The 8,451-nt window shown below is 37.5% G+C and overlaps 1 protein-coding gene across 2 annotated transcripts in view; it reads right to left on the reverse strand.

The window, feature by feature from the left end:
• Positions 1-5,250, reverse strand: part of zmp:0000001168 (signal-induced proliferation-associated 1-like protein 2) — a 57,199-nt gene extending 51,949 nt beyond the window's left edge. Inside the window, exon 1 of one of the 2 annotated variants that reach the window (XM_056238093.1) lies at positions 5,028-5,250. The gene's annotated coding sequence lies outside the window, so the exon portion shown is untranslated. Of the gene's footprint in view, positions 1-4,425; positions 4,591-5,027 lie in introns of those variants that run through there. The other variant, XM_056238092.1, reaches the window with a different exon arrangement.
• Between the last annotated feature and the right edge of the window lie 3,201 nt (positions 5,251-8,451).

Below are 8,451 nucleotides of genomic sequence, written 5' to 3' on the forward strand. Positions count from 1 at the left end.
TTTCATCAGTCATGATAGTGTATGTCTCATGTTTTTAAATATACATGCAGACCTTAAGTTTGTATCTAAGTACATATACAATGGCAACATGATCTCATTGTATATTTGCATATATTTTACCGCATATACATTTATCTATGTTTGCATAGACACCAAAATGTAAAATATTGACATTGACAACATCTAAACTTTTTAACCTTATGTTTAATCTAAGAATATTTAATTTATGGAATTAATCAGTTGATTCTACTGTATTTATGATCAATGAGATTATGTTTTCAATCACATTTATTTATCTATCACAGTTGACTCATTTATTTATCACAGTTGACTCATTTATTTTGTAACTTCATTCTGTTCTGTGTGACTTCTGGTGCTAGGTTTCAAAGATTGCATAATTTTAAACAAAACCACACTATCAAATCTTGAAATGAACACAATTTCTGTAATTGTTTAAACATTATATATTTTTTAAATGCCACACATGTATACTTTGGTACAACTTTTTTGCCATTTTTGGATAATTCCATAAATTATTGTGATTACACCTGTCCGTCTGTTACATTTATCTTTATACTATATTTTTTAGAAAATTGGTTAGGTTTAGAGATAGATACATCTTCATAATGGTGTATTGAAACAACAACAACAACAAACAAAAAACTCACTGTATGTGGTTTTGTTTAGGTTTGGGGATAAGGTTAAGGGATCTAACATATCTTTAAAACTGCAAAAATGTAACTATATAAATATATATGATATAAACAATTCATAAATATTTTGTATATATCAGTAATACTGTTTACATTTTAGATGCTGTCAGTACACCCAATTTCCTTGTTTCAGCATCTACCCAAATGTACAAAAAGGTATATTAAATATGTATTATACGTTAAGTACGTACGAATACCTATACTTATAAACAATGAGACCAGTCTGAAAATGGATACACATCTGTGTTGTACACTTCCACTTCCATTTTTCACAAACTAAGGCCTCTGTATCTCAACATCACATAGCTGAATAGCCATACATGACCAGCTTCCCTAGTGCAACTGTAAGCACTTACAGTGAAAATGGCAGTAGAGTAATATTATAAGAAAACTTAAGCCAACAGTTTCAAATAAAGTGATACATTCTGACATTTATCCTGCAGCCCAGATAAAGGATAAAACCATTGGTTTTCATTACCAAAATGATGCTATTGTAGAAGTATGCTTAATTGTATTGAATAGCCTATGCACTTGTGTACTTCAAATCATAAAAATATATATTTAAAATACTGTATACTTGCTGATAATATTATATTAATTAAATAATAGGCCACTTAAGTGTACACTTTAATGAATGTTTCTAAACACACTCAAGTACACTTTTAAAAATGCACTCTGTAAATGTCAAATTAATTCAGTTTTACTTTAAAAATACATTTTAAATAGTTTTTTTAATAATATTTTGTCTTATTTGTGCTCTAAAGTACACTTATTTTGATGTGTTGACTAACATACTAAATCACGTTTGATAATAATTTCAACTGCAGTGTGTTATTTGATATTACACCTAAAGTTCATATTTTCTAATTGTTATAAATTGTAACTTCATCATTACAAATGTGCAATTAAACATACACTCACCTAAAGGATTATTAGGAACACCTGTTCAATTTCTCATTAATGCAATTATTTAATCAACCAATCACATGGCAGTTGCTTCAATGCATTTAGGGGTGTGGTCCTGGTCAAGACAATCTCCTGAACTCTAAACTGAATGTCAGAATGGGAAAGAAAGGTGATTTAAGCAATTTTGAGCGTGGGATGGTTGTTGGTGCCAGACGGGCCGGTCTGAGTATTTCACATTCTGCTCAGTTACTGGGATTTTCACGCACAACCATTTCTAGGGTTTACAAAGAATGGTGTGAAAAGGGAAAAACATCCAGTATGCGGCAGTCCTGTGGGCGAAAATGCCTTGTTGATGCTAGAGGTCAGAGGAGAATGGGCCGACTGATTCAAGCTGATAGAAGAGCAACTTTGACTGAAATAACCACTCGTTACAACCGAGGTATGCAGCAAAGCATTTGTGAAGCCAAAACACGCACACCCTTGAGGCGGATGGGCTACAACAGCAGAAGACCCCACCGGGTACCACTCATCTCCACTACAAATAGGGAAAAGAGGCTACAATTTGCAAGAGCTCACCAAAATTGGACAGTTGAAGACTGGAAAAATGTTGCCTGGTCTGATGAGTCTCGATTTTTGTTGAGACATTCAGATGGTAGAGTCAGAATTTGGCGTAAACGGAATGAGAACATGGATCCATCATGCCTTGTTACCACTGTGCAGGCTGGTGGTGGTGGTGGTGTAATGGTGTGGGGGATGTTTTCTTGTCACACTTTAGGCCCCTTAGTGCCAATTGTGCATCGTTTAAATGCCCCGGCCTACCTGAGCATTGTTTCTGACCATGTCCATCCCTTTATGGCCACCATGTACCCATCCTCTGATGGCTACTTCCAGCAGGATAATGCACCATGTCACAAAGCACAAATCATTTCAAATTGGTTTCTTAAACATGACAATGAGTTCACTGTACTAAAATGGCCCCCACAGTCACCAGATCTCAACCCAATAGAGCATCATTGGGATGTGGTGGAACGGGAGCTTCGTGCCCTGGATTTGCATCCCACAAATCTCCATCAACTGCAAGATGCTATCTTATCAATATGGGCCAACATTTCTAAAGAATGCTTTCAGCACCTTGTTGAATCAATGCCACGTAGAATTAAGGCAGTTCTGAATGCGAAAGGGGGTCAAACACAGTATTAGTATGGTGTTCCTAATAATCCTTTAGGTGAGTGTATATTTAAATACATATCATGCAAGTTTCAATAGAAATGACATTAGTTTACCAGTACATTCAGCAGTTCACTTTAACCATATTTCAAAGGCAAGAGGTAATTATGAAATTGCATATAAAGATGTAATTAAGTCGTACTTAAGTGGGTCAAAAAAGCACAACTTAAAGGGGTGGTTGATTATGATTTCACCTTTCTGACTTTAGTTAGTGTGTGTTGCTGTTTGAGCATAAACAACATCTGCAAAGTTACAACGCTCAAAGTTCAAAGCAAAGGAAGATATTTGCCTTTAAAGAAATCGTTTTTTAAGGACTACAACAAACGGCTTGTAGGGACTACACAACATTCCTCCCGGGTTAGTGACATCACTAACCCTAAAATGTACATAAACCCCGGCCCCGGGAACACACAGTCCATGTTGAGAAGAGGAAGAGTTGTTGTAGTAGAGCACATTTGTGAGTCTGCTCAAGCTGTTGCATCCGTCTATTCCCATGCAATACATACGTAAGACAAATGCAATAGCATGTCACTCTGTAAGCATCTTACAACAGTTCCCACACAAGCGATTGTATAGATTATTATGACAGAATATGCTAATATGCACACACACACACACACACACACACACACACACACACACACACACACACACACACACACACACACACACACACACACACACACACACGCTCTTGAAGCTCCGCCCTTGAAGCTCAGCAGCTCATTTGCATTTAAAGGGACACACACGAAACAACACATTTTTACTGACCCTCAAAAGGGACAATTTTAACATGCTGTAAAAAATTATCTGTGGGGTATTTTGAGCTAAAACTTCACATACACATTCTGGGGACACCAGAGACTTATTTTACATATTGTAAAAAGGGGCATTGTACCACCCAATTCAACTAATTGCATTTAATATAAATTCAAAATATAATACATTTTTAATTTAATTGTAATAACGTGCAATTTTACAAATAGTTATTTTTTTTAAGTGTAGGGTCCTTATTTAATCTGATGCATTGGAAGCAGGTTCAACTTCACATACTGTAGATTATTTATAAGTAATGATTGACCTCTGGGCAAAAACAATCAAATGAACCCAACAAGCACATGTGTTATTGTAGCACCTGAGAAGACAGAGGAAGAGAAAGGACTCAGTGCACCACCACATTACAGCCTAATAAATGTGACAAGGTGCAAGATGCCATTGTGCAGTTATCCACATTTTACGTCAACTGCACAGGGTCAAGTGCTGCCATGAAAAGCCATGCAGCCGTACCCTTTGTTGTGCATGCTTAAGATTTCTGTTCTTCCTATTCTTTTATCGCTCTGTATTCCACTCCCTCCATTCTCATCTATTATCAACGTATCCCTAGAGCCCAGAGATCAACCCTTCCCCCCATCCTACCAAACAAATGAGAAAGAGATTGATAGAGACGCTAGTGCATCTTGCATTTTCCTTGCCACCTTGAACACCATCAGCAGCAGCGCTTGCGGAAATAACTTCAGTGCAAATCAAACGTCCCAGACCTTTTATGAATCAAAACAAAATGTGAAAAAAAAATCCTTACCTTTTTTAATCTATTGGTCTCATTCTCTCATATTCTTTGTCTCCATAATCTCTGTCAATCATCTAGTGCACATCCTCAGCAAAGATCTGCAGTGGCTCGGTGTCTGTGTCAGAACAGCGGTCTGCGCGCATGTGTGTGAGTGTGCATGTATGCGAATGCAAGCCAGCAATGACGTGTAGTGGTGTGAAGCTAGCAGAGCACAGTTTCAACCTCAGACATCACTTCCTCTGCTTCACAATGTGTTTCCCTTTACTGTGTTGACACATCCTCTTCTCTGTCTCACTGTTACTTGTATCTTTCAGAAAAACCACACATGCAAACGCAGAACGGGATGTACACGCTTAAAAATAAAGGTTCTTTCCTGGAAATCTGTGGTTCCATAAAGAACCTTTACATTCATGGAACTTTCAATTAAACAAACGGTTCTTTATAGTGGAAAAAGGTTCTTTAGATAATTAAAACTATATTTTGGGAACTGTTCACTAAAAGGTTCCATAATGGTTCTTCTATGACACCGCTGTGAAAACCCCATTTGGAACGTTTATTTTTAAGGGTGTAGCATGATGTGCAGTTTTAAATGTACAGACAAAAATGGTTCTTACCTCCCAGTTTTCATTTCAGTTCCACATAAACACTTCAATTCATGCTAGCATTTTTGTGTTCTCTCTCCTCCAGTGAAGGCTGTTTTTCCTTCAGCCAAATATATCAATGCAGAAATGCAAAATCCACCTTTGACAGCTTGCCCTGAGAAGCTCACTATGCCCCCATCGTTCTGTTCTTACAGGGGCAGGTTGGATTGCTCTCCGTCTTTTTCTGCCCCTCTCTAGCATGCTGCCTTTAATACCCATTCACATCAAACTAAAGCCGACCCCTTCCTCCGCCCCGCATACGCTATTGCTCTCCACCCCCTCCTGTCTTTTATCTCCTTCACCCGCTTTGCTTGAATCTCTCTTGCCCTCTGGCTCCTCAGCCTCCTCACTGTAGCTACAGTAATCCTTTTTCTAGACTAATGGATGGATGATTAAACAGACTAGATTAGTATGGAGTAGAAATGATTCCCGAAAGTAATGGTTCCAAAAGGGTGTTTTTGCAATGATGCAATAGAAGAACCATTTTTGAGTTCCCCAGAAAAAAAAACTGTTAATAATTCTTATATTCTTAGTGATAAAAAAAAAAAAAAAAAATCGTTTCCACTCTAAAGAAGAGTGGATGTTAAAGGTTTTCATGGAACCATCGATACCAATAAAGAACCATTCTTTTTAAGAGCGAATATGCAAATCTCAGTATTTTTGTGCTTGAGCTTGTGTGTGTGCATAACCCTAATCACTTGTGACTCATGTCAGCACATACATACGCAGTCGTTCGCTTGTGATGTGGTATAATGACTAGGTCTGGAAAAGGACTCTCCTCCAGATTCAGCAGCAAGAGGACTCTACTATGGCTTGGCCATCTGGCAGCAGAATGTGGGGTGACCCTCCCTGATACTAACTGAACACCACGGAAGTAGGGGAGGAGTGATTTGGGGGGTTGGTCGATGTGTCTCACACACACACACACACACACACACACACACACACACACACACACACACACACACACACACACACACACACACACACACACACACACAAGCCTTATTGTTTGATTCCCAAATGATTTTTATGATAAACAATATTACTGTAAGAAAGGAGAGTATTATGAGGTATTGTTGTTGGTTCAACATATCTATCAGAAAAATGTGTTATTTTAATAGATTATGTAAATTACATTTTCATACATTTTCTTATTGAAACCTTACAGATGAACGAACCACAATCAGACCTCTTCTGGAGCTGCGCTGTTATCCTTCACTAAAACTGAAACTAAATGAAGCTGAAATAAAATTATGGTCACACTTTAGATTAGGGTCCAATTCTAACTATTGACTAACTATTAACTGCTACTTTTGTCTCAATAAACTCCTTATTACTGCTTATTAATAGTTAGTAAGGTAGTTGTTAAGTTTAGGTTTTGGGCAGATGTAGAATATGTCATGCAGAATAAAGCTTTAATATGTACTTTATAAGTACTAATAAACAGCCAATATCCTAGTAATAGGCATGATAATAAGCAAAACCCCTTTTAATTTTATAACCCCTTTAATTATTAGTGCTGCAGGGATGACTTATTTTTGTAGGCCAAAAGCCAGAAACAAGTTCACACTTTAGCATATCCGGTTCCATCACCCTGAAGTCAGTCGATTTTTTTGAATGGGTTTTTGGTTAAATGTCTGAAATAAGGTATGTGGTTAACACAAGCTCAAGATATTTCCACATTTTATTCTATGACATAAAATGCATCAGTAATCACCTCTTGTGATTGTTTTTAAAGCTTTTACTCGTCTTGAAAAAGGCTTGAAAAGATGTTGTCTGGGACATTAAACGTTCTCAGGCGAACAGATTCTGAACAGATGCAAACTATTCTAACTCAAACTATCAGGAAAACGTTTTTAAATAAAGACTAAAAAGGGTTGTAATCGGGTCGGCAGCTTAATGGTGGGAATGTTGAAGTCATGTGATTGAGGAGTAGTTCGTGTATAGTTTAGCTTTTTACTTCTACCGATATTCTTTAGGTTAATTTGCATTGATTTGTAAATGTTATAACGATGAAACTTGAAAGAATATATTAACTTTGGTCACAGAGCTTATTTTCTGCAATAATCCAAAAGTCAGTGGAAAAATCCTTTGGGTTTTTGTTGAGGAACCAAGAATGATGCTAACTTTCAGATCTGCCTACAAAAATCCACCATCGCTGCAGCACCATACTTTAATAACACATGAACAATATTAAAAATAACACTGTTCTGGAGGCTGTCAAGTTGTAAGGTTCCTTTTCTGCTGAGGCTTCTTTCTTGTCCTGTTTAACTTTGTTGTGGGTGTGGCTTCAGGCAACAGAGATAGGCCTACACAATAAAATAGAGAAGTAATAAACAAAATATTAAAAAAAGGAAGGACAAACTGTATAAAGAGCATATGGTGAGCAGCCAAAAGTGGTGTCTGGTGTCCTGGGTTCAGTCCTAAATGTACCCAGACATTTTTAGAGTCATTATATGGTCATCTAGTGGACATTGTTGGTACTGCTGCAGTTTTGAGGATTACAAATGCATTGTTGCAAGATGCTATAGTGCCCCTAACAATGCTTTTAAACTGCAGATTTGGTCATTTTTGAGTGTTTATATAACAGCAGTTCTTTATTTTCCTTCATTTTCTTCTGACCTGCATGTCATTCTGATTTGGTCTAATGACTAAAACCAATTCCGAATATAACTTTTTGTATAATTTTCACAATTCTGTCAGGACCACTATCGTCAAATATGATTGGCAATTGCATTCAGTCAGGATTGGCGGTATGGTTCTGTTCGGGGCAAGAACTCCCTGCGCATCCATGCATGCAGCCTAGCATGGATAAGAGCAGGGAGAGCAGCAATAACCCCCCTTAGGGTAAACAGAATACCAACATTAATGTATTGCAGATATCATTAATTCAAGATTTTAAAGTACAACATAATTCGAGAATTTATTCTGATTCAAGGGGAGTCAGAATGCCATACTGACTGACGAGAGGAGGAGCAGGGGATGGAGGGTAATAAGCTCCTGAGAAACGCGATAGCTGCTGATAATACTGAAGGAGCTTATATATGTATACAGTGATAGGCGTCGTATTCCTATAGGTAGACGTGGATCAGCTGATGCGAGCTTGACTTACGTGACCTGCCAGAACTCACGCTATGCTTAATTATTATTAATAGGCCAAGGAAAAATCAAGTTCCACTTAGTAGTGATCCTGGTTTTTTATACCCAATGTCACAGAAATAAACCATACAATTTATACCATAAACAATAGTGGTAGTCTAATGAGGAGTCATCGGATTGAGAATCCATCTGCAGCTTTATTATCTCAGAGTCGAAAACAGGTACAGGCTAGGTCGAGGCAGCAAACACACACAGTACAAAAAGACAGGCAAGAGGTCTGGGCAGGTAGCTGACA

The sequence above is a fragment of the Rhinichthys klamathensis genome, unplaced genomic scaffold (assembly GCF_029890125.1).
Source record: "Rhinichthys klamathensis goyatoka isolate OS25496 unplaced genomic scaffold, OSU_Roscu_1.1 h1tg000508l_1, whole genome shotgun sequence".
In the NCBI taxonomy this organism is placed as follows: Eukaryota; Metazoa; Chordata; class Actinopteri; order Cypriniformes; family Leuciscidae; genus Rhinichthys; species Rhinichthys klamathensis.